The following is a 26,586-nucleotide window of genomic DNA, read 5'->3' as shown; positions in this document are numbered from 1 at the left end:
TGGGACATCCAAGAAGCACAGTAGCCATTACATTAATGTAATAAAACAAGAAGCACAGCAGCCATTACATTAATGCAATAAAACACCAACCTTCACTGAACTTACCAGTACTCTATGAAGCTACTCCAGCATCACATGTGACATCCTGTAGACAATGAGGTATTAAGTCTTCTCTGCTCTGAGAATAGCATTAACAACATTTGTTAAGTAATGAGTTCAGTAAAGTTTTGTCCACAGGTAAAATTGAGACAGGGATAACAAACATCATGCCAGATATAATATCCATCACAAAAATCTATAGTATTCTCAAAAGCTCCTCCCCCCCCCCTTTAAACAGATTCCCCAGACCATGAATTGCATTCTCAAATCCCTACAGAACAGAATGTGCCTACAGCTTAATCACCTAGTCAGACATTAGTATTCATTTTCCTAGTTTTAAAAGAAACAAATATTGTGCATACTAAACTGTGTTAACACAAAAGAGCCAACAAACAGCTTACCATACCTATTCAGAGGCTCAATGGGACAAAGGAGCACACCCGTAGAAGGACTTCTGCAACTTGTCCACCTGTTCGAAGATACATTTATTAAAAAATCTACAGTACTGTAAAACTTCAATCTTTTCTTCATACAAAATGTCAGAAACGAGGAATTCCAAACTACTGTATCCACATTGTTATTAAGAATATACTGTTCATCATGTAAACTATATTCTAAAGCCTCACTTAGTACATTTTAACTATAAGGGAGTGTTTTAGTGTCAAATCTGGCTTAGATCAGCATATGAACTAAAATCTACCATTATTCTGTTAGCATTAGCCTGATTCTCTTGTGCTCCGCCCCCTTGGCCCTGCCCACTCACCCGTCAGCCTGAGTAGGAGTTCTGAGCCAGCGTCAGGTAAACATGTCGGGCGTTCTAGCTAATAGAAGCAACTAAACTTTGACTTAACCCCTTAATTGCTATGATATCTTTTCCATTTAACTAAGAAATATGTTTGTAGCAAAGGATGTTGGAAAAAGTACCAAGGAACGTCATCGGCCTGAAAGGTTTGTGAAGTAACGAAAGTACCCTCTATGAAAATAAAAAGATACATTCTACAAAGAACTGTTTTGACTTTTTCCCTATATATAAGATGGAAAAGGAAAGTCATCATCATCATCATCCAGACCTCCTTTCCCACCTAAGAGCAGGGTGAGGAGTAGCAATGTCCAGACAGTACAAACTTGCCCAATCCAAATAGGCTAAACTTCCATTCACTCATCATTCAAGCCCCCGGAATCCTGGCTCTACCGGATACGCCAAAAAACATTCACCACATTCTGCAGCTTCACACAAACATATCCGATTGAGTCAATCTGGACGCTGCCATGCTCAAAAGGGGTGCCAAAATCCCTGATAATGCATTTCTCCTCAACATTCATCCAGCCAGCTCAATCTCTTATCAGTTCCCTAGCCTCACCAACTTCCAAACCTCTCTTCCTCAAACACTCATCCACCATATCTCTCCACCTTCTCCTTGGCATACCTCGCCTCCTTCAAATTCGTTCAGGTATACCTTTTTCACCACTCTATTGTTATCCATTCTTTCCTCATGACCATACCATCTCAGGACACTCTCTGCGATTCTAGTGTCCACAGACTTCCTCACTCCACACCCTTCACGAATCTCACTATTTCATATCCTATCCATCCTCTGTACTCCACATACATTCCTCAACAGTCCCATCTCCTCTGCTCTTACTCTTGACTTTTCATTTTCATGCCACACCATAGTCTCACACCCATATGTTAAGAGTTGGCACTAACACTCCCTCAGGTAAGCCTCATGCAGCTACAACACTCAAGCCTCTGCTTCTTATCAAGGCCTTCATTGCACCAGCTACTTTTCTTCCTTGTGTCACTCTGCTTTCAACTTCTTTTGCACATTTTCCTCTCTTTTCTATCACTGTACCCAAGAGTTTAAACTCTCTCACCAATTCCAGTCTCTCTCCATTCACTGTGACATCACATTGGGACCCTTCTCTCTCAATAACCATCACTTTACTCTTCTCTACATTTACTCTCAAGGCATGACGCTCACAGACATCAGCAAAACTCTGCATCAGTCTACCAAGTTCCTGTCCGGTACTTGCATGCAGTACTGCATCAACATACAACAAATTTGAGATATTTCATCTATCACCATTCATTACCAACACCATCCCTCTCTCCATTACTCGGATTTTCACTTCTCCCATCACCCCATCCATATATACATTGAACCATGGGGACATCACACAACCTTGTCGCACACCCACTCCAATTGTGAACCATTCCCTTTGATGCCCATTTACCCTTACACATGCTTCGCCACCACCATAAAACTCCTGACAGCACCTAGCAGCTTACCATCCACACCATGCATGTGCAGAACTTTCGACAATCCCCCTCTGTCTACTTTGTTGTATGCTTTTCCCAGATCCATGAATGCCATAAACACCTTACGGTCATTCTCACGAGCCTTCTCTGCCATCTGTCTCACTGCAAATACTTGATCCACGCATCCTCTGCCACTCCTAAAGCCACTCTGTTCATCACTCACTAGGACTTCTGGTATCTTTCTTACTTCCTCTATAATACCTTCCCTACCACACTCAAACTTATGCCAAGATAATTCATGCACTCATTTTGCTCACCTTTATTTTAGTACAGGGGTACAATCACAGCCTTTTTCCACTCTGCAGGCACAGTTTCACTCACCCATGCCTTCTTATATATCTCCAACAAGCACTTCATTCCTCTCTCCACTACACTTAAGCATCTCTGGATATACCTCATCAACCCCAGCTGCTTTCCCATTTTCACCCATTTCACAGCGCTCTTCACCTGCGCAAGTGTCACGTTTCCTGGCACTGCATTCCTTCTCTGCACACCCCCAAAACCAATCATGTTTACAGCCGCTCTGCTCTCTATTCCCATTCATCAGGCCTTAAAAGTAGTCTTTCCATCTGGTCCTTAATTCATCTCCATGGGTTAGTAACCTACCACCTGCATCCTTCACATTATCACATTTCAAGTTCGAGAAGGTGAAAGTGGCAGTGATTGTAGTGTATTCACCGTGTTAGAACAGGAGTGAGAGAGAGAGAGAAAGACAGGTTTTGGGATGAGCTGGGTGAAGCTGTGAGAGAAATGTCCAGGAGCTACAAAGTGATCATGATGGGGGATATGAACAGAAGAGTAGGCACTGGTCCAGAGGATGACAATGTGTTATGGAGTACCAAGTGAAAATGATAATGGGAATTGACTAAAGGATATGAGTCAGGAGAGGAGGTTGTGCATTTCTAATTCATATTTCAAACACAAAGATGCACATAAATATACATGGTATAGAGAAAACGGGGATAGTGTTGAAAGAAGCCTGATTGATTACGTGCTCGAAGAGGTCGATGATGGGAATGGTTGCTGATACGAGGGCTGTGAAAGGACGATGTGGAGGTCTGTCAGATCACATGACTGTGGTATGCAAGATCAAGCTGGGAGGAGTGAGGTGGATCAAGAGAGAGAAGAGCAGTCAGAGTGAAAGACAAAGTTAAGAAGCTGAGGATCAAAGAAGCGGCAGATCATTACAGGACCAAAGTAGAGGACGAGTTAGATTCAGTGAACTGGAATGAATTGGATCTAGACAGCCTGTGGAATGCAAATAGGGATTGCTTAATTAGGAATGCTAAAGAGGTGTGTGGTGTGGCAAGAGTATCAACAAAAAAGAAGGGTACAGCATGGTGGGATGAGGAGGTTAAGAGAGTGGTGGAGGAAAAAAGGAAGTGGCTAAAATTAGTACAGGATAGAGGGTTCAGTTGAAATAAGAACCGAGTACTGTATATCGAGAGCAAGAAGCATGTAAAGAGACTTGTGAAGAGGAAAATGGAGGTAAATGATGATCTGGGAAGAAAAATGAATGTGACCTACTATGAAAATAGGAAGTTATTCTGGAAAGAGGTGCGGAAATGTAGAAGTGGAAAAGACGATAAGAAATATAGGAAAAAAGTAATAGAGGAACAGGAGATGAATTTGAGGAGGAGGAGGACTGATGCATGCACACACACAGCACAACCCTTTTCCCTCTACTGTATAAGATTTTAATGACCACGTGTATAGAATCAAAATTCTTATACGGCATTGTTGGTATAAATAATTATACTGTATTGAGTAGGCGAAGCCAGTGACATTTTGTTATCCTACTTCTGAATTCGATCCCTCTAATTTTTATGATATTAAGAAAATAAGGAAAATTACAATATGGGTATGATACTGTGGTAATTTACCAGACATAACAAATGACAACCCTTTCATGCACAGACTCCAATAGAGTCATTAAATACCATCCTGTACAATGCACCATGATGCACATCATGTCAAACAAAGGAGGACACAAGTTTCCCGCCGATGTGTCTATGTTTTTTTTACCCGATTTGTGTCATGGTGCGCTTTACAGGTTGTTAAACAATCTAACGACTCAAACCACCTGCACCTGAGAGGGTTAATATGTTTAATAGCAACAGCGGCAAAGCTGTGATGTGTTATTGCCAAGCTCCGAGCTTCCTTGGCGCCAAAATTCAGCTGCAGTTGCGGGAGGAGGTGGGGTGGTTCTTTTCAAACTTATTTTGATTCAGTTAGCAAATTTTAGTGCTTCCTTAGTCAAACAAATGAATTCAAAGTAAAAGTAAATAATACGGTACTGTTTCGTGGTAAGGCTCATTATTCTATCAGTAAGAAGAATAATTATCTCAGCCAATCAGCAACGAGTAGAGCTGGAAGTGGGCAGGGCATCAGAAAAGGGGGGGGCACAAGAGAATCAGGCAAACGTGAACAGTATAGCTATTTAATATACCATTTTAAATAACATACCATTTAGTACTTGGCTGGGATTTCTGGCATCCATCTGAAAGTTATGATTAACTTCAGCCAAATTAAAATCTGATAAAAAATTCAAAACTTTTAATTACTCAGAATCCTTTTGACTTACTATCAGAGAAATCAAGTTAAAATATATTCATCACATAAATTTGGCCATGAACATTTATTTAACAATATTGTACTGGTTTACCATACTGCACTTTCAAAATTAATTAATGGAAGGCAACATACCATTATATTTCCAAGTGTCCTCAAACCAGCAGCCACAAATGTAACCTGTAATTAAATATTAAATGAGCAATTCACCAAGCAAATAAATTGACAGTATTCTACAATATGTTCAGTCCTGTTGAGCTTAAACCCTCAGGGGTCAGGAGTTAAATTATCATCAATGTAATGTACAGCTTTTGGTACTGGGAAAAATTCAACATTTGGCACTAACCTTCCCTTCCTCCGTATACATCTCCCAAAGACCTGCTGGGATCTGGAATAGAAAAGAAATGTCAAAAAAGAAATACAAACTAGCACAGGTGTGTGGAAGCTTGATCTTCAGATGAGTAGTTTAGACACATTTCCCATGATCCACAACAGTGGGTTCAACCATTGCTGGCGCTGCTGTGTAGTGACCATGGGATTAGTACGTAAGTTTTTCTCATCATGGATTTGTAAATACTGTACATGTAAAACATTTATTACACTTAAGATACAATGAAATAATAATGAAAGGCCAGTTCTATAATAGCCTACTGAAGTGTTCTGACTTGAGGCTCACTTAAGGAGAGCAGACACAACTGCTGTCTATTTGCAGCCAGCAATTAGAGCCCCTCCAAACTCCTGGAAGTTGCCAGTGTTCACCGGATCACTAAATAGCATAGGGTCACTACCTGCTCAGAGCTGGCGTACCTACCTTTAAAAAAATTCTTATTGGAATTACGTCTCATGCATAAAGCATTATACCATTATTATATTAATCTTAGATATTTTACTGATGCTCTAAATGAGATTTACGCCGAAAATTTATCCACAGTTTATTAAAAGCCATGAAAGCTTATTGTGCATTTTTGCATTCAGCACATTTTTACCAAATGTTATGAATCTCAGTTGTTCGGGAAATTTATCATACAGTTTCCACAGATTGTAATCTTTCATTTGGCAAATCCTGACATGATTCTATCCATTATACACTTAATAATAATAAGAACTGTACAGCCGAAATCTTATGTGGCCGAGATCAGCGACCAGTTTTAAAAGGCACGGTATTCCTCTTGCTTTGAGAAAACGTCTCTGTTCTGCTACAGTCTATTTTTCCACATATATTTTAGCTGCACTGTCAACCATGGCACTATATTTTCCGGACCTATCAGCCGATTTCAAAAGGCGCAGGCGTTAGGATTGGTGTATACATATCATCAGCGCCACCTTGGGCCCTTGGCAGCGGGTACACAAACTATGCGCCTCCGTGTCAACTCGGTAAGTTCATACAATCTTCGACTGTTTTAAGTACCATACATCCTTCATTTGTTATGTAAGATACAACAGTTATATTCATTTGCCATTTTTCCTTACAGATGTACATTCACCACCTAAAAACATGTGTGATCAATACTCAGGCAATATAATACTCGCATAGAGACTGTCCCTAAACTGAGAGGGACGCAACCTTCCGTTTCTATTATATTTTGAAAAAGAAACAATTTTTTCTCCAGTATTATACCTGTATAAATATCCTATTTTTAGTTCAGTAACAAAAAAATTGTATAACAGAGGGGAATTCAAGTTGACCCCACTTTTGCACTTTACATTAAGTAATCTGGCGAGTGGTGGCATTTTTTTCCAGTTTGTGGGAGCTCCTATTGGCCCAGGCAAGGCAGAATGGGTATTTTATGATTCATTTATGTACAACAGTATAATTAACACGATCATTCTTCAGTCCTACTTCATCCATAGTATACATATCTGATCAATGGTTATTCTGAACAAGTATTTTAGTTTGAATGCATGAGTAGCTGAATTATTTGTTCGCCATCTAATCCTGTGTTGCCCTATGAGGAGCATACAAGCCTGGGGCTATGCAAGTTGGTCTTGACACTTAAGAAGAGTGACCAGCCTCTCATCCCAGAGTGGCATTACGTGATCAGTAAACTCCAACCACCCCTTGGATATAAACCTACACAGGCTCAATCCAATCTGAATGCCTTAATTGCACACTAAACCACCAGGGGCCATAATTTGGTTATATGGTTACCGTCCAGCACAGTAAATGGTTTTCTGGTGTAAAGAAAACCATTTGGCTTGTCACTCAGTGTAGAGTCACTCAGACAGAAGGTTGAAGAAAGAATGAAGGAAAGAGAAGAGGAAGGATGTAATGAGGGAAGAGAGGAAAGGGCAGGCACCCGAGAGCAGCATTACATCACATGAGTGGATGGTGAGTGCCCCCAGCAACCATAGATCTAATTCCACTGAATAAACTTAAGTTACTCTAGCACAAATGAGGCAATATTAATCAACAAGTACAGCATAGCACAAATGAGGCAATATTAATCAACAGGTACAGCAAGGCATCAGGTTTTGCGTCTAACACGGACAGTGAAAATTGCCACCAAAGCTGCAGCACTGACCTTATGGGAAATAAGCTAACAGGAGCAGGGTCCGTAAGAAAACTCACCCCCTAGGGTGCAGTAGTCGCGATTAAAGAGAAAATGATGAAACTGTCGAACAATAATGTGAACATTAAATGTATCCTAATACTCTATAACCGCACTAATATCACTTAACTAGGCAAGACTCAAAATGGGTATGTTTAGTATCCACTTTCTATATGGCCATATTTGTGTGCGTTGTGCTTTCGTCTCTCGCTGCCACGGGTCTTTACAGTGTTGCCAATTCTTGCCAGACTGGGCAAAGTGTGTGTGTGTATTGGGTCAGTCATACCAAGGAAGAGTGGGGTCAGGTGAAGACACTTGACAAGGAGGTGATAACTGCAGTTAGGAGATAAGCAGAGGAGTGGAGACAATAATGGACTTTAATGTGGATGAGAGAGAGAGAGAGAGAGAGAGAGGGGGGGGAGGGGGATTACAAAGAAGTACAGTAGGTATGGCGTTGAAGGGGGATGGGGTATAGGGAAAGAACTTCAGTGACTCTACACTAAGTGACAGGCCAAATGGCTTCCTGTACACCACAAAACCATTCACTACGCTGGGTGGTAACCATATAAGCAAATTTTGGCGCCTCTGGCTTAGTGGGTAATTAAGGCGCTTCAATCAGATTAAGCCTGTGTAGGTTTATATCCAAGGGGTGGCTGGGGTTTATTGCCCACGTAATGCCAATCAGGGATGAGTGAGGCTGGTCACTCATCTTAATGTCAGGACCAACTTGCCTAGCCCCAGGCTCCTATGCTCTTCATGGGGCGACATAGGATTGGATGATGACTGAATGAATGATGATTGTTACTGATCTGTCATGTGTTTACAAATATATCCTTTATGACAAACATCTTAAAGCCTGAAACTGAGAAACTTCCCAAGCAAACTCATAAGCTTCAGTACAATTGTTAATAAAAACTAACATGAGAGGTTAACTTTCCACCCAATTCAATAATGCCACATATCTAACAACACTAATAATAACAGACTGTACAGTACCTCTTTTATTTGGTCCAGCTGACTCGAGTGATCATACATTCAGTATCCTGAAATACAGTAGCAAACATGTATCCATAATGCAGGTAATGCAATCACATATTTAAATAAATTAAAAACAATAATCAGAAAATAGTCCAATCATTACTGCAATCTAATATTACAGCATCATTAGGTGTCCTAAGTTTATTCATCATTCACAAGAACAAAGTAAGTCAAGTTGCTGACGAAGCTTAGGATGTCATACAAATACATAGCATTCCTCACCTCTCCCAAAAATTTCATACTCCACTCCAGTACCATACAAAACCTGAAATAAAGACTAATTAACTTAACATTGCCATCAAACTTGTAATGCAAAGTTTCAAGCAAGTCAGAGTACGAATACATAATCATTAGGCTTTTCATATGAGGTGTCAGAATTTCATCAGTTTCAACAATACCACATGTTCAAGAGCATTTATTTATTTACTTATTTTTACAAATTTCACACATACATCAAGAACCACCTACATGGGTGAAGTTTTTTGCAGCACACAAACACCCAACACTTTCACAACATGCACAATTTGCAAGACAAACTACTCCAGCAAGTTACTTCCTTCCCAAGAGGCCAACTAATCATTAGGCATGGCACACCCCAATCAAACAATGGTGAACCATAACATGAGTCGTTCCAACTATTATATTATGGGTACTGCCCATTCCTAGTCTTAGAGATAGTACAACAAACACTTGATCACCCGACTAGCCAAGATCAAGATCCACTCACCCATGTAGTGTTGCTTCATTCTTTTTCTGTTTGCTCTTTTCTCCCATCTTTCCTGCCATTATTTCAGGGAGCTTTACATTGAATGACAAGTCTGATGGATTCTTTTGAGCCAGGAAGCCATTTACAACACTGGGTGGTAACCATATAACAAACCCCTATGTGTTCCCTATGTGTCAAGTGGATTAGCGGCACTCCCAGTAAAGCACCTAACTCAAAGTCAAGTGGCTAGCTCTTACAGGATTATGGCATCTGGTTATAGATACATAGACAGACTTACCTAGTTTACAGTGGATTCCAGGAAGCAGATTGGCCTCAAACTGTAAAAGTGGAAACGCATATTACTGTAGACATAACAAATAAATTTACACCTACACTCACAAAAACATTTATCAGACACTACAGGCCATCATTGACTACAGCAGAAGCTGAAGCCATCTGGTGAAAACCGCGAATGATGAATACAGGCTTTTCATCATGTTCAAACAGGATATGAGAGAGAGAGAGGGAGGTATCATGGTTGTGGTGCTCTACTTCACAACAACTGATTTACATAATTTAGATTCAAAACGGTACTAATGTCAATATATAAGTGGAAAAATGCATGATGAGACTGTGCAATGTTATTCACAAAGGGAATATCATACCAATGTCACATCTCATCAGGTACCACAGCCAGTGGAATAAGCTCACCACAACTATGTATCTGACTTGCTAGCAATACTAGTCAGCTGCCCGAACAAAACATTTACCCAGTAGGCATTTCAGACCTTCACATACATTTCAGTTGAAAAATAGGTCAAAGCCACTTCATGTATTGTTAAATCTATCAAGTGACTAGCAATTCAGGCTCATTCTTGCCTGTAATTAGTTCATCAGTCTAGGCTTATTCAAGTTCAAAGTCTATCTAGGTAGGACTGGACAAGTTATTGAGGAAGGGTAAAAAGCTTATAACCTGAAAAGGTTCATACTAGGAACAGTGATGCGTAGGCAATACCTACGCATGTAAAATACAGTATAAAGTCATACACTTACCTGGTTTGCACTGAACTCCATGATGCACGATGATCTACCCTGTTCAGGAGAAAAATAAAAATCAGACACATTCAAAAAAATTCATACTTACATCAAGAAAGCAAACATCAGACACCACAGACCATCACAGACTAAAGCAGAAGCTAAAGCCATCTGTTGAAAACCGCGAATGAGGAACTCAGGCTTTTCATCACGAAGTACATGAAACCAATTACAAAACAAAAAAGAATGGGTGGAATGGGCCATGATGTTCAGGTAAGGCAGTAGGCTTGGCCTATATCCCCAAGACTAGCACTGACCCATGGCTGTTCTGGCGAATGTTTCAGAAAAAATCAGACCGGTATTAACTGGCCCTGCTCCAAAGCCAGGAGTGAGTTTACTAAGTCCTATGCACAAAGGATGCACATTAGCCCTGGGCAACAAGGACAGTCAGAAATGTTCCATGCCCAGGGTAAACAGCTGACACGGCAAAGATGGCCGACAAAAGTAAAAGCTAAATTACTGTATACTTTAAAAATACAATCTCACACAAGTAAGTCAGGAGTGACAGGATGGTGATATAAATGCAGTTCTATCTATCAATTGCCAGATGCCTTAATCCCATATGGGGTGGTCACAAACAAATTGCCTCCATGTCACCCTGTCCCCCACCATTTCACTACCCTGCTCCCAGCTCACCCCCCCCCCCATCTCTCATGTACCTATCCACTCCATTCCTCCATCTCATCCTTGGCCTCCCCCTCCCTCTCCCCCCTCCACCTCACTCACATACACTCTCCTTGTTAATCTCTCACTCTCCATCCTCTCCACATGGCCAAACCACCTCAATGTGTTTTTCCTAAGAATTCCTATCACACCAACACCACAATGCTCCTTTACTTCCTCATGTCAGTCTGCTCTCCATGTAACTACACATGCTCCTTTAAAGTAACTCATTTCCACTGCTCTCACTCCTGACTTGTATCCTTCCAACAAGGTCCAAGCTTCACTTCCATACATAACAGATGGTATCATAATGCTGTTATGCAGTAACTTCTTCACTTCCATGTTCACTTCCCTGTTTCTTACCATTGCTTTCAAAGAACCAGCAACCTTTCTTCCCTGTCTTACCCTTGAATGAATATTCCTTTAAACATGAACTACAAAAGATCAGTTATGGGTGAATTAGCAAGATAACAACTTCTGAAGAGGAATTCAAATTTTCTGAGTGAATCCATGGAATGTAAGAGGAGCGAATGATGAGGTGAAAGAGAGAGAGATTGTCCAGGTGCTTGAGGGTGCAAAAGTGGATGTATGTGGAATAACTGAAACAAAATGGAGGAGAAAGTGTGAGAGAATGGGAGTATGGATGGGGTATATGTGCAGGAGTAGGTGAGAATGAGAGGGCAAAGGAAGGAGTACGTATAGTTGTGAGTAAAAGATGGAAGAAGAGCATAAGACAGTATGGATCACTTGGGTCAAGGATTGTGTGGGTAAGGTTGAAAGTTGGAATACAAATGTGGGCAATTGTGTGTGTGTGTATGCGCCAACGCAAGATCGTGCTAGCAGAGTGAGAGAAGAGTTCTGGACAAATGTGGAAGTGTGCATGGAAAAGTTTGGAAGGAATGAGAGACTGTTTTTGACTGGTGATATGAATGGTAAAGTAGGGAATGTGAAGGTGGATGGAATAGTTGGTGAGTGGGGTGTGCCTGCTGAGATAGATGAAAATGGCAGTGTATTAGTGGACATTTGTGCTGGGAGGGGGTTGGTGATAGCCAATACCCTCTTCAGGCATAAAATGATCCACAGATATACATGGCGAGTGATGAGAAGGGTGGGTGGTGAACTGAATGAAAGGAAGGCAATGACTGATTATGTGTGTGTGGATGAAAGGGTGCGAAGATGTGTAATGGATGCAAGAGCTTATAGAGGTTGGGGGAGTGGACTTTCTGACCACTACTTGGAGGAGGCCAGAATTAGGATCCAAGTAAGATGGAGAAATAGAAGAAGGGAAAGGCAAGAGGAAGTAGTTGCAAGGAGAGTGGAAAGGTTACAAGAGATAAAGGCATAGTATAAGAGAGAAGTGGAGGAATGATTGGGCAAATATGAATTGGAGCAGATGGGGGATGTGGAAGGTGTGTACATGATATTTACAGAAGAATTATGTGCAGCTGTGCAGCATGTGATATGGTGTGTGGGAGGAAGAGAAGATGGAGGGGGATGCAAGGAACAGCGTGGTGGACTGAAGAGGTGAGACAGGCTGTGGCACAAAAGAAGAAAGCATACAATGAATGGATGAGAAATAGGGGCGTGGAAGAAGTTGAGAGGCAGAAGAGAGAGTTATATGTAGAAAGAAAGAGAGGTGAAAAGATTAGTAAGAGAGAGTAAGAAGAGAGTGGATGAGGAATTTGAGTGTAAAGTGGAGGGACTAAGAAAATGTTCTGGAAAGAGGTGAAGAGAGTAAGACAGGGTGGAAGTGAGTTAGCAGGGGAGTGAAAGATAAAAATGGTAGGTTACTATTGGAGAGAGGAGAAAAAGTGAGCAGATGGAGAGAACACTAAGGAATTGTTGAACATACAGGATGGAAGTAATGTGAGTTTAAGTGGCTGGGGAATGGCTGGGAGGAGGAGGGAGGTGAGAAGACAGGAAGAAATCAGTAGGATAGAAGTTGTGGAAGCAATGAAGAAAGTTAAATTGGGGAAAGCCCCAGGAATTGATGGAGTGTGTGGTGAAATGCTGAAGCATGGGGGAGATTGTAATAGAATGGATGAGGAAGATGTGTAGATTGGCCTGGGAGGAAGGTAGAGTCCCGGAGGATTGGAAGTCAGGTATAATTATTCCCTTGTACAAAGGGAAAGGGGAAAAGGAAGTGTGTGGTAATCATAGGGACATTTGTCTTCTCAGTATAATAGGAATAGTGTATGGTAGGATACTTATTGACAGTTAGAGAAAGAACAGAGGAATTAGTTGGAGAACACATTCACTGCAACAGCATGGCAGCTGTCCAGTCTCGTTCTATAGGATCTCTAGGTGGCTCTCCACCCTGCTAGATCTCCGGCAGCCTCTTTATTCAGTCTTTTAATCCTGTGGTCACACTGTAGTACCTTCTGGTATCAAGATAGTAGTAGTCATTGATTTACTGCCTCTCAAAGAGGCAATTCTTAAAGAGCAACCCCCCCCCAGGTGAGGTTTCATGACAGCCATATATTTAAATTCACCTCAAATTGTAATAGTACAGGTACAGAAAGTGGGCAGAAATTTAGTCAATCCAGCTATTACCAAATTATCCAGTAACAAAATATAAAATCCAACCTTGCCCCTTACTGCTCTCCAAATGGCTTCAGCTTGTCCAGTCCACAAGAAAACAACAAGTGTAGCTAGCTCAATTCATAATTTCAGTTTTACGTGAAACTAGAAGCCCTCCATGGGTAGGTAATTCATCACTACCTTCCATGAACTATAATAAAGCTATGAAATTTAACTTGGCATACATAAATGTGCTTCCATAATTTTTTTGGAAATTCTACTAATAGTTTTACTCACGGAGCCACTCCTCACCCCAGTATTAACATTACACATCTAGTTTACTACCGACGATGCATATTCCTGCCCAGAAATGTTGGGTGCCAGGCTGCCTTAAAAAGACAAACTATCTGGGCTTGGAAAATATATGCTGTGGTACCTCAAGCAGCCAGGTCAAGTTGTTGCTATTCTTATTTCTAGCATGGGTCAACAAGCCTACTGCAGTAATCATCATGTTCTTGTATAGGGGTCCTATTCACAGGAAGGACTATTTCAAGCCCAACAAGCTTTAGTTCAGTGTTGCCACCAAACAATTTGAAAACTCTGAAACTGCATGCCAAAAAAATCTGTAGAATCCCCAGGTGACCATTCCATGAAACCACTAAAGAATCTGGAATAAAGGGTGGAAATGGGAGAACTACCCAGTCCTATATTTTCCACAGCCTCCCTCATGAACCCCCTTGAATTCTCCCCTGACTGACCAGAAGTCACATACCATACCACAAGTTGAAAATAGAATTTGATCATAATGTAACAGCACCATTATATAGCAGTTTAAGATATTGCATTTTTTTTTTTTCTGAAAAACAGTGGACTATACTGTATAGCCAGTCTGTTATCTGACGGAACTGGGTCTGTCACAACTTGAACACAAAACAGTGGTTGCATGAATTTTTGTGGGCCTTCCTTATGAGATCCAGTCTGAGTAGGCTTCCTCATGAGTTAAGATGGAAAGGGGTTAAGTACAGTATCTTTAAGTGATAAACAGAATTCATTCGCATATTACCTCAATATAGCACTGGCCCCAACTCAGATTATAGTAAATACAAAGTATTTCCAGGCAAGATTGTGTTGCATCTCCCCGATATACAAAAAAACACTAGTAGAGGTGGCAGATCACACACCACGTGAAATATTGTCATATTTTGGAACTTGAAGATACTTCTCATAGGGCTGAAGGAACAATATTTATATTTTTTTCTTATCCATGAAGAACGTGATGTTTGTTTATATTGAAAACATCTTCCAATATGAAAATCTGTAGATTAACAATGAATAATGAAAAGCAGAGTCCAGATGCACTGGTTTTCAAGGTCTGCTAAAACCATGTGGTCAGCAATTTATATAAATTATCAAAATCCCTTGATCAAATAAATTATTTAATACTTCAAGAGTAAAGATTTACGGGTAAAGGTACACTTCATTTGAAGCGGTAGAAGCAACTTATGAAATCTGTTCCTGATAGTCTCCTATCAGGCTGGGGTCCGAGTACATGTACTCGTACTTAAGTACAATATACTGTAATGTACTTGTACTTGGGTTTAAAATTTCCATAGGACTTTCACTTGTACTCGGATTCAAAGTACTCGACAATTTTACAAGTACTTTCGAGTACAACCATGATATATAAAAGTGGTGAGGGTAACAATGGTGTCCTTGGACAAGCCAGGTAGCCTGGGTTGGTGAGTCACTGAGGTCAAGTGGTGTACAGCCACGCCCACTAACTCCTGCTAAGCTGCTTTTACCATGTTAGCACCTTGGTACTAATTGCAAGGAGTGAAAAACAGCTGCCTGGACAGCATGCTGTGTCACTGAGAGGCAGAGCGACCCAAACCTATCAAGGGAGATTCGCCCCAAACTCCTCGCAAATAAAGTCGAACATTGAGTTCAACTCCGGAAACATTTTGACCTTTATGGTCGCTGTTACTCTGATGAAGGGGGAGGGAGGGGAAGGCGATAATCAAAACCAGGCCAAGTCAGGACGCAGGGATGGAAATTGTTCGAAAATTATCTTATTACATGTACTATAATTCCAGTGCTGTGCGTGATGTACTGTAATGACATCTGAAAGTACTATAATTTTATGTTTAGGTGGTGACATGGGCTTGGGCCCGAGCCCTAGAACAGATCATTATGAGATTAGGATTATGACCTGACAGGGTGGTGTGAAGTATGGCGGCGATAGGAGAGAGAGACTGGTCACTCTCTAGGTCTCCTCAGTACTACTATAGCATTCAGTGGATATTATATATATATATATATATATATATATATATATATATATATATATACCTACATACACACAAACTGCTGAAAGCAATTGAGGTTAAATCAGTAAAATGTACTCATACTTGGATTCGAGTACAGCACAAATGTACTCGTACTTGGACTCGAGTTCAGCTATAAAACGGAGTACTTGTACTAGTATTTGTGATACCGTAATGTTATTGTACTTGAACTCTAGTACAGAAAAATGTACTCGAACCCAAGCCTGTCTCCTATACATCAAGACCTCACTATAACAGACTAATTGGGGCCCCAAGCCATTCCGAAAAATGTGAAATTAAGATGAAAGCGACATCTGGACTTCCTCCTGATAACCTGGACTTTTTCCAACATATCAGACATTAGTCCAGATCACATTAACAGTTTTTAAACTGTTTTGACTACCATTGCAGTACTGTACTGTGTTATAGCTTCACTCCACTAATCAAATGGTATAATATATATAACACTGTCCTGTACACTGATAAATATATCTTTTATTTACTTTATTGTGGTGAACGTAGCTGAAGTGGTCAGGCAGTCCAGACTGCTTCTGGCTTTATTGGACTTTTTCCGATACTGTACACAGAAATTTAGTCCGGAAGGTCCTCAAGTCCGATAAAAGCGAAGTCCGGTCAACTGAAGTCCATTATATCGAGGTTTTACTGTATTCTTCCAATTATTTCATTTTTAGCTAAGTTCCACTGTAATAACTAGTTTGATTTGCCAAGCTTGATGGCAGAAGGGGTGGAAGGGGCTGTCCTAACTTAAGTGTTTTAACGAAACCTATCCTAACTTGTAGTCCTTCCAAAATATCCAGATCGTTTAGGCGTTGTCCCTCATGGGAATTCCCCTTCGTGCAACACTGCCGAATCTGTACCAAAGAACACCTCTCTGTCTCATGTCAGCTATTTACCACTTCTAAATGAAATTTATTTACAGTATATGTATATATAATTCTCTAATAAGGCTATATAGTGTACGACAATGCCTACTGTTTTTAATAATAACAATGACTTTTTATAAATATCACAAAACTTGGCAACGTTGCTTTCCAACACTGTCATGCTTGTAGGCGAGTCAGTAAGGGTAGGTCAGGTGTCAATCTGCAAGTCACTTCCTCTCTGACCACCATCAAAGATGGAAGCTTTTCCTCAAACTATAATAATTCATAAAACCGTATAGACTTTTTATATAAATCTCCATAAACTGTAGATTTTATATGCATAGAGAGAGAGAGAAGTAGTGAGCTGGGAGCAAGGGTTAACCCTTGTCTCTAATCCGATAATTGGCCTAGTAGAGGAACACACTGAGGTGGTTTGGCCATGTGGAGAGGCTGGAGGGTGAAAGACTGACGACAGGAGTGTATGTGAGTGAGGTTGAGGCCGAGGATGAGATGGAGGAATGGGGTGGAGAGGTATATGAGAGTTGGGAGCACGGCAGTGAAATGGCCGGGGGACAGGGCTACAGGAGACGCTTTGTCTGTGGCCACCCCGTACGGGATTGAGGCGTCTGGGAATAGACAGATAGACAGAAACTGTGGCAACGTCGCACGTAGAGGAACTCTCGTGAGGGACAACGCCTAAACAGTCTGGATATTTTGGAAGGACTATAGCATAATTGTACCTAATAATTTAGTCTAACCAAACTTAACCTAGCATCCAGTTGGAAAGTTAGGAAACAAAATCCACATTTCAGTACATTAAGATTCTTCCACTACGCTGTCAGCAAACAACTGTAGGAACTTAGGGAATGCATTAATTGTGAAGCTTTTCAACATGAAAAGGTAAATTACCAACCTGAAAAGCCAGACATACAGAATATGAACTGGAGGAATATGAATTTGGTTAAGTTCCTCCTACTACTTCAAGTAAAGTGTACCTTTGATTTACATTTCAATTTACAACTCTACTGGGGGGGGGGGGAGCAATTCTTTACCAAATGGGTGCATCAATTCCACCTATGACACACTATCTCAAGGTAACAAATTTTGGTACATATGTAACGGTTAACTGCAGAATTGTGACTGCAGGAAGTGATTGGGAAAAGACAAAATATATCTTTTTTGGTATTTAGGCAGCTAGGTCTCCCACGTCATGAGGTCAACGATCTCTCCAAGTGGACGTGTCAGTGTATCATACTCAAATATGTGCAAAACAAAGCAGTGTCCACGCTATGGGAAATTTTGCGATTTAACAAAACCTAACCTTATCGAATTTGACATATGCTAACTGGGGGGAACTGCCCCATATTTTTGGCCTAACCTAATCCATCCTAACCAAACCTAACTCCCCTAAAATTGGGACTGCCACAAAATTTTACACTGAAGATCCAAAACCCATTAGGGCAAAATTCAACTCAATTAGAACCTGAGTAAATAAATTTACCAGAGATGCAGCCTTTCCTTATATTGTTCTGAAATGTCTTCCACAGGTTACTTATTATTCCTTTATTACCACAGCTACTACGGATTTTTATAAACTTACCTATGAAAACTGAGAATTTAAAATGCGTAAAGATTCTGCCAATGTCTGCCAGAAGCTGGCCATATTTAATGTTCCTAATGTGCATTTTTAAATTTGAAAGCTGGCTGTCAAACGCAAGTGAGGTTAGGTTGGATCAGGTAGGGTTTGGTTATATCATTAAGTTTCCCATTGCTTTGATATTTGTCTATCTATCTATCTATTGCCAGACGCCTCAATCCCGTTTGGGGTGGCCACAAACAAATCGCCTCCAAGTCGCCCTGTCCCCCGCCATTTCACTGCCCTGCTCCCAACTCTCACCCCCCTCTCTCATATACCTCTCCACCCCATCCCTCCATCTCATCCTCGGCCTCCCCCCTCCGTCTTCCTCCCTCCACCTTACTCACATACACTCTCTTCGTCAGTCTTTCACCATCCATCCTCTCCACATGGCCAAACCACCTCAGTGTGTTCCTCATAACGCTTCCTATCACATCCACATCAACACCACAACGCTCCTTTATATCCTCATTCGTCAGCCTGTCTTTCCATGTGACTCCACAGGCTCCTCTTAAATAACTCATTTCCACTGCTCTCACTCTTGACTTGTGTCCTTCCAACAACGTCCAAGCTTCACTTCCGTACGTTAGAGTTGGTATCACAATACTGTCATGTAGTAAATTTTTCACTTCCATGCTCAATTCCCTGTTTCTTATCACTGCTTTCAAAGCACCAGCAACCTTTCTTCCCTGCTGTACCCTTTCAAGCACTTCACCCTCCAAACCTCCATCCTTACTCATCACACTACCCAAGTACTTAAATGTACTCACATTTTCCAATTCCTCACCATCCAACCTCGCTGTACATTCACTGACTTTAACTCTCTCAAAGACCATCACTTTACTCTTCCCTACATTCACCTTTAGATTCCGTTTCTTACACACTCTCTCAAACTCATCCACCAAGTCTTGCAGCTCCCCTTCGTCTTCACTCAACAACACAGTATCATCTGCAAACAACAGTACAGGGAGTTTCCAAACACTATCCTCTCTCACCAGGGCCACTCCAACATCCACTACCCTACCTTGTACCTCTTTTATTACCCCATCCATGTACAGATTGAACAACCATGGAGACATGACACATCCCTGTTTCAAACCAACTTTCAAAGAGAAAAATTCACTTAGTTCACCATCCACACGCACTGCAGCCTTCGCACCATCGTACATACTCTTCACAGCATTCAACAACTTCCCATCTACTCCATATATTCTTAACACTTTCCACAATCCTTGTCTATCCACCCTGTCATATGCTTTCTCCAAATCCATGAAAGCCGCATACAACTTCTTTCCCTTCTCTAGAAACTTTTCCACCAAAGATCTAAGAATGAATATCTGATCTACACAGCCTCTTCCCTTCCTAAAGCCTCCCTGTTCTTCTCCAACTAACTTCTCTGTTCTTTCTCTAACTCTGTCAATAAGTATCCTACCATATACTTTTCCTATTATACTAAGAAGACAAATGCCCTTATGATTACCATACACTTCTTTTTCCCCTTTTCCTTTGTACAAGGGAATAATTATACCTGACTTCCAATCCTCCGGGACTCTACCTTCCTCCCAGGCCAATCTGCACATCTTCCACATCCATTCTACTACTATCTCTCTCCCATGCTTCAGCATTTCACCACACACTCCATCAATTCCTGGGGCTTTCCCCGATTTAACTTTCTTCATTGCTTCCACAACTTCTATCCTACTGATTTCTTCCTGTCTTCTCACCTCCCTCCTTCTCCCAGCCACTTATACTCGCATTACTTCCATCCTCTACGTTCAACAATTCCTTAAAGTGTTCTCTCCATCTGCTCACTTTTTCTCCTCTCTCCACTAGTAATCTACCATTTTTATATTTCACTCCCCTGCTAACTTCACTTCCACCATGTCTTACTCTTTTCACCTCTCTCCAGAACATTTTCTTACAGTCCCTCCACTTTACACTCAAATTCCTTCCAAATTCCTCATCCACTCTCTTCTTACTCTCTCTTGCTAATCTTTTCACCTCTCTCTTTCTTTCTACATATAACTCTCTCTTCCGCCTCTCAACTTCTTCCACGCCCCTATTTCTCATCCATTCATTGTATGCTTTCTTCTTTTGTGCCACAGCCTGTTTCACCTCTTCAGTCCACCACGCTGTTCCTTGCACCCCCCTCCGTCTTCTCTTCCTTCCACACACCACATCACATGCTGCACATATTTCTTCTGTAAATATCCTACACACACCTTCCACATCTCCCATCTGCTCCAATTCATATTTGCCAAATTGTTCCTCCACTTCTCTCTTATACTCTGCCTTTTTCTCATCCTCTTGTAACCTTTCCACTCTCCTTGCAACTACTCATTCCTCTCATCTTTCCCTTCTATTCCTCCATCTTACTTGAATTTTAATTCTGGCCACCACCAAGTAGTGGTCAGAAAGTCCACTCCCCCAACCTCTATAAACTCTTGCATCCATTACACATCTTCGCATCCTTTCATCCACACACACACAATCAATCATTGCCTTCCTTTCATTCAGTTCACCACCCACCCTTCTCATCACTCGCCATGTATACCTGTGGATCATTTTGTGCCTGAAGAGGGTATTGGCTATCACCAACCCCCTCCCAGCACAAATGTCCATTAACGCACTCCCATTCTCATCTACCTCAGCAGGCACACCCCACTCACCAACTATTCCATCCACCTTCACATTCCCAACTTTACCATTCATATCACCAATTTGTCATATATATAAATGACCTGCCAGATGTAGTTGAGGCAATGCTTAAGGTATTTGCAAATGTTATAAAGTTGTATGGTATGGTGAAAACAGACTCAAATCCTATCTATCTATCTATCTATAGCCCGACGCCCTAATCCCGCAAAGGGTGGCCGCAGACAAAACGCCTCCAAGTCACTCTGTCACCCACCATTTGACTCCCCTCCCCCCAACTCACCCCCCCCTCCCTCATATACCTCTCAACTCCATCCCTCCACCTCATCCTCGGTCTACCCCTCCCTCTCCCTCCCTCCACCTCACCTACATACACCCTCTTAGTCAGTCTTTCATTCTCCATTCTCTCCACATGTCCAAACCACCTCAGTGTATTTCTCCTAATCTTTTCAACCACATCCACATCTACCCCACAACGTTCCTTCACTTCTTCATTCGTCAACCTGTCCCTCCACGTCACTCCACATGCTCCTCTCAAGCAACTCATTTCCACTGCTCTCACTCTTGACTTGTTCCCCTCTTGCAATGTCCACGCCTCGCTTCCATACGTCAGGGTAGGGATCACAATACCATCATGCAGTGACTTCTTAACTTCCATACTCACCTCCCTATTTCTCATCACTGCTTTCAGTGTACCAACAACCTTTCTTCCCTGCTGTACCCTTTCACGTACTTCATCCCCCAAAGTTCCATTCTTACTCATCACACTACCCAAGTACTTGAATGCACTCACATTCTCCATATCCTCACCATCCAACCTCACTGCACACTCTGTGACTTCATTCCTCTCAAACACCATAACTTTACTTTTGTTTACATTAACTTTCAGCTTCCTCCTCCTACACACTGTCCCAAATTCATTCACCAAACCTTGCAACTCCCATTCATCTTCACTCAACAATACTGTATCATCAGCAAACAGCAACACCGGAAGCTTCCAAATCTCACCCTCATTCATTAGGGCCACCCCCACATCCACTGCCCTACCTTGTACCTCCTTTACAACCCCATCCATATATATATTAAACAGCCATGGAGACATTACACACCCCTGTTTCGGGGCGCGGACAAAAACTCACCGGACATAAACTCACTGGACAAAAACTCACCAGACAGAAACTCACCGGACAGAAACTCACCGGACAAAAACTCACCGAAAAATATCTAAGGAGGACAAAAACTCACCGAGCAATATCTAATGAGAATAAAAACGAGTAATGATTTGAAACATGTTACGACACTTTAAAAAGACCTTCTTTTGAAACATTTGAAACATGCTTTGACACTATGAATAGGATAAAGAGGATACAACGCTTTAGAAACAGCTTTTCTTGAAACATTTGAAACATGCTTCAACACACATGTTTGAATTATCCTTTATTGTATTGGTGTTCAGGTTTCTCACATCAATATCAGTAGCAATGGAGATCATCAAAAACAACAAGGGTGGCCAAAAGCTGTGCGTTCATGGATATATGTACGTGAAGAAGATATCGAAGAATGAGTGGATACGATGGCAGTGCTGTCAACAATCAAGCCTGAAATGTAAAGGAGCCCTAACTACGGATGTAAATGTAAGGAGTTTCATTAAGGTTGTGTTTCCCTAATATAAGGAATATTTAAGGAGGTGCGAGGTTGTTTGAAAGGAATGAAGCGACTGAGTGTGGAGTGAGGCTAGATGGGGAGGAAATGGAAAATGTGAGGGTATTTAAATATTTGGGTAGTGTGTTGAGTAAGGATGGAAGTTGGAAGATGAAGTGCGTGTAGTGTAGTCAGTGTAGACGGCGGCAATAGATAGATAGATAGAACTAACACTGAATTCATATTTTTTTTTTTTCGTTTTTAGATGCAGAATCCGCGCTCCTTTGTTGATCACAACCATGAAGCAGATGAAGCCTTAGTTTCTGTCACAAAATTAAGAGCAACCCTAAAACAACAGGCAAGAGAAACTAAAGGTCGCCCAAACCAGCTGCTTGCTCAGGGATTGGAATCTGCAAGTGACGAGGTTCGTGCCCACATTGGTCAGCTGGATACATGCAGACGTGATCTTCGTCGGCAGAGGCGAGGTGCATTACCTAAAGAACCTGCAAATGTACGTGAACTAAATATTACAGATGACCGGAAACGTACATCTGGTGAACAGCCACGACGATTCCTGTTGCATGACAGTGGTGCGGATGCCTGCAACAGAGTGGTTGTATATGCTACTGATGAGTGCTTACGATTACTGTGCCGGGCCCGTACGTGGTTCATGGACGGGAACTATGCAATGGCTCCAGAAATTTTCCAGCAACTTTATGTTATTAGAGCCCCATTAGGCGAAACAGCAGTTTCTTGCGTGTATGCATTCCTGTCAGGAAAGTCACAAAATATATATGAAGAACTGCTTCAAAGTGTTGTAGATGGGTGTGAAAGGCTAGGGTTTACACCAGATCCCACAGAAATTGTACCAGATTTTGAGAAAGCTGCCATGCAAGCTGTCAGTACCATTTTAGGTCCTCATGTAGCCACTAAAGGATGTTTCTTCCACTTGACGCAAAGGACGTGGCGTAAGATACAGGAATTAGGGCTTGTGAATTGCTACCATGAAAATGATGATTGCAGACTGTTCTGTGGAATGATGGATGGGTTAGCATTTCTTCCATTAGAGAAGGTGCAGGAAGGTATGCAGTTTTTGAAGAACAACACCCCTGAAGAATTTGAAGACCTCCTTGCATACTTCGACAGGACATATGTTACAGGTACATTCCGTCATGTACGACTTCCTGGAAATAATGAAGGCCCAGAATCACTACAAGCCAATATTCGACGACTTCCACCTCCTTTTCTGCCAGGTATATGGAACGTGCACAGTAATACCCTAAATGATGCAGCTCAAACAAACAATATGAGTGAAACCTGGAATTCATCATTCAAGCAGCTTGTTGGTCATTCCCATCCATCTTTTTACACTGTTATTGATAACATTAGGAAGGATGAAGCCTTAGTCAAAACCATGATGCTGCTGGATGACAGAGGGGAGCCTCCAAAGAAGAGAACCAAGAGAAACTATGTTCGTCTTCAGAAACGTTTAAAGAGTTTATGTGAAGATATAGTTGCCGGTAGGAAATCGACAGAGGAATTCCTTTGAGCTGTTGGGCAGTGTGTCCGTTTTTAAACCTAGGAGTTCACTTTGTTTTGAATAACTCATTTAATGGACCAGGTTTTCAGTATTATAGTTCAAATAATCTTCTGTTTTAAAGTTTTTAATACATAAATATACCATTTTTAAACATATCTGACATATAAAAAACTTTCTTTTATTTCGGTGAGTTTTTGTCCTCCTTAGATATTTGCTGGTGAGTTTTTGTCCGGTGAATTATTGTCCAGTGAATTATTGTCCGGTGAGTTTTTGTCCGGTGAGTTTTTGTCCTACCCCCCCCTGTTTCAGTCCCACATTGAGATCAAAGAACTCACTCAGCTCACCATCCACTCGCACCGTAGCCCTAGCTCCCTCGTACATACCCTTCACAGCACTCAACATTTCCCCTCCACTCCATATATTCTTAATACCTTCCACATACCTTGCCTATCTATTCTGTCCAAGCCCTACAAAATGATTTCATGTGCACCTGGACATTAGACTGGCAGCTGAGTTTAATGTAGATAAATGTAAGGGGACTCATTTTGGAATAAATAACCCAAGAAGCAGACATACTATGGCAACTCACAATGGTGAAAAGGAGATATCAGAAACCATGATGGAGGACTAGGGGATTCTACATTTCAAGAAAGCCAACAATGTTTTGGGAGTAACAAAGACATTTACACATCTGGATGGTACTCGTTTGGGAGTAATAAAGAGAACATTTACACATCAGGATGGTGCTCAATTGTTAGACCAATCTCGGAGTATGGTACTACAGTGTTGTCGGTGAGGTTTAAGATGGGTATGGGCAGTTTGGAGGTGATACACAGGAGAGCACCTCAACTAATTCCTGAAATTAGTGGACTGGATTATCAAGGAAGACTTAAAGCGTTGGGATTGTTCTCACTGTACTACAGGAAGAAAAGGAATGACGTGATGGAGGTGTATATTATGAAGTCAAATAAGAATTGAGAAAAATATTTTTAGAGCTCCACGGCTCCAGCACAGGAGGACATCATCTGAAGTTGAACAGCTCTCAAGGCTTGATGTAAGAAAACATTCTCAAGGAGGATAGTTGATCGGAACTCTTTACCAGAATATGTTGTGTCAGCCCCAAGTATTGTTTTAAAAAGAAGCTTATTGGAAAGAGCATTTTTGAATCATCATATTTCTAAAGATATATACCGCAGTCCTGACGCGCCGCCACGTTATGTATTAACGTAAAGGAATCTGGCAAACTAGCGCAAGTCTTCATCCAGACTACTTGGTATGAAGGTATGACAAGGGATACACTGACACGGCCAGTCGGAGCGATGGTTAATAAACACGGCCAAAGTCGACTGAACGCGGCCAGTCGGAGATCGTCGGTAAACATTGCCTGGCCGCTTCCTATAGGCTGTAGGCAAATTTTGTCTTTTTCCAATCACTTCTTGCACTCTCAGTGGAACAGTTAACCGTGTTGTTAATATACCAAAATTACTTTCCTCTGAAATCGTGAGATTATAAGTGGAATCGCCGAGCCCATTTGGTAAATCACACACACAAAACGGGAAGTTACCTAAATATGCAGCAAGGTAAAGAGCAGCTGCAGCCACAGATAACTCGTGAATGTCATTTCTTGCAGTTTGTTGTGTCCTTGATAAGCAAATGGCTGCGTATTAAAGGAAGCAGTTGATGCCACTACAAATACCACACAACTCCACCTACGTAACCGTACATCCTGGACCCGCCATTTGGAACTCGCGCCAAATTGCATTACACGTCCAGCCATGGATATGGCGTTGTCGAAGTATTTACTAATTCAAAATCCTAATTAACAGCCTACAGAGGTTTTAGTTTTAAAAAACTCACAGTAGGTATGGTAATCCAGGCGCCAATTACTGAGACTCTTTTGAATAGAAAATATGAAAAGACCACACGTTTGGTAATCAGAAAAAAAAAAAAATGGATTACACGTGTCGTCTCGCCACCTTCATGGTTTTCTTATCACAATTTATTTTTAAAATCAAATTCTCTCAACATTAACCGCATTCACACTAGCATAAGAGAATACTTTTAAGTAATTTTCGTTACTAAACCGCCATTTATCTTGTGTAAAATGCAAAGAGATTCTTACCAGACGCACCGCACCCTTCACGTCATAAGCGTAGCTGAGAGAGTGGCCGAGCTTCAGCCGAGCGTCGCCCAGGCTCGTCCTCTTCCACAGAAAAGCCGGTGCGGTAGGGTGATGCCATTTATTAAAATAAATTAGGATTACTTATTCTTTATAAAGTCATGTGGCACAAATATTTATAATCAGCGCTATACCAATTTTTAGTATATTTAACGTTGCAGAATTA

The 26,586-nt window shown here is 41.3% G+C and overlaps 1 long non-coding RNA gene across 1 annotated transcript; it reads right to left on the bottom strand.

The window, feature by feature from the left end:
• Positions 1-52: 52 nt before the first annotated feature.
• On the bottom strand, positions 53-26,417 carry LOC145402319 (uncharacterized). Its single transcript, XR_013897714.1, has 8 exons — positions 26,364-26,417; positions 10,337-10,375; positions 9,582-9,621; positions 5,337-5,378; positions 5,126-5,170; positions 4,886-4,919; positions 506-568; positions 53-145 (listed from the first exon to the last, which is right to left on the bottom strand). It is a non-coding gene; the product is annotated as an uncharacterized LOC145402319 (long non-coding RNA).
• Between the last annotated feature and the right edge of the window lie 169 nt (positions 26,418-26,586).

The sequence above is a fragment of the Coenobita brevimanus genome, chromosome 57 (genome assembly GCF_032717465.1).
Source record: "Coenobita brevimanus isolate Jiangsu-jjx chromosome 57, ASM3271746v2, whole genome shotgun sequence".
Classification (NCBI taxonomy): domain Eukaryota; kingdom Metazoa; phylum Arthropoda; class Malacostraca; order Decapoda; family Coenobitidae; genus Coenobita; species Coenobita brevimanus.
Note: the sequence above shows the minus strand (reverse complement) of the source record. Positions and strands in the feature narration are given on the sequence as shown.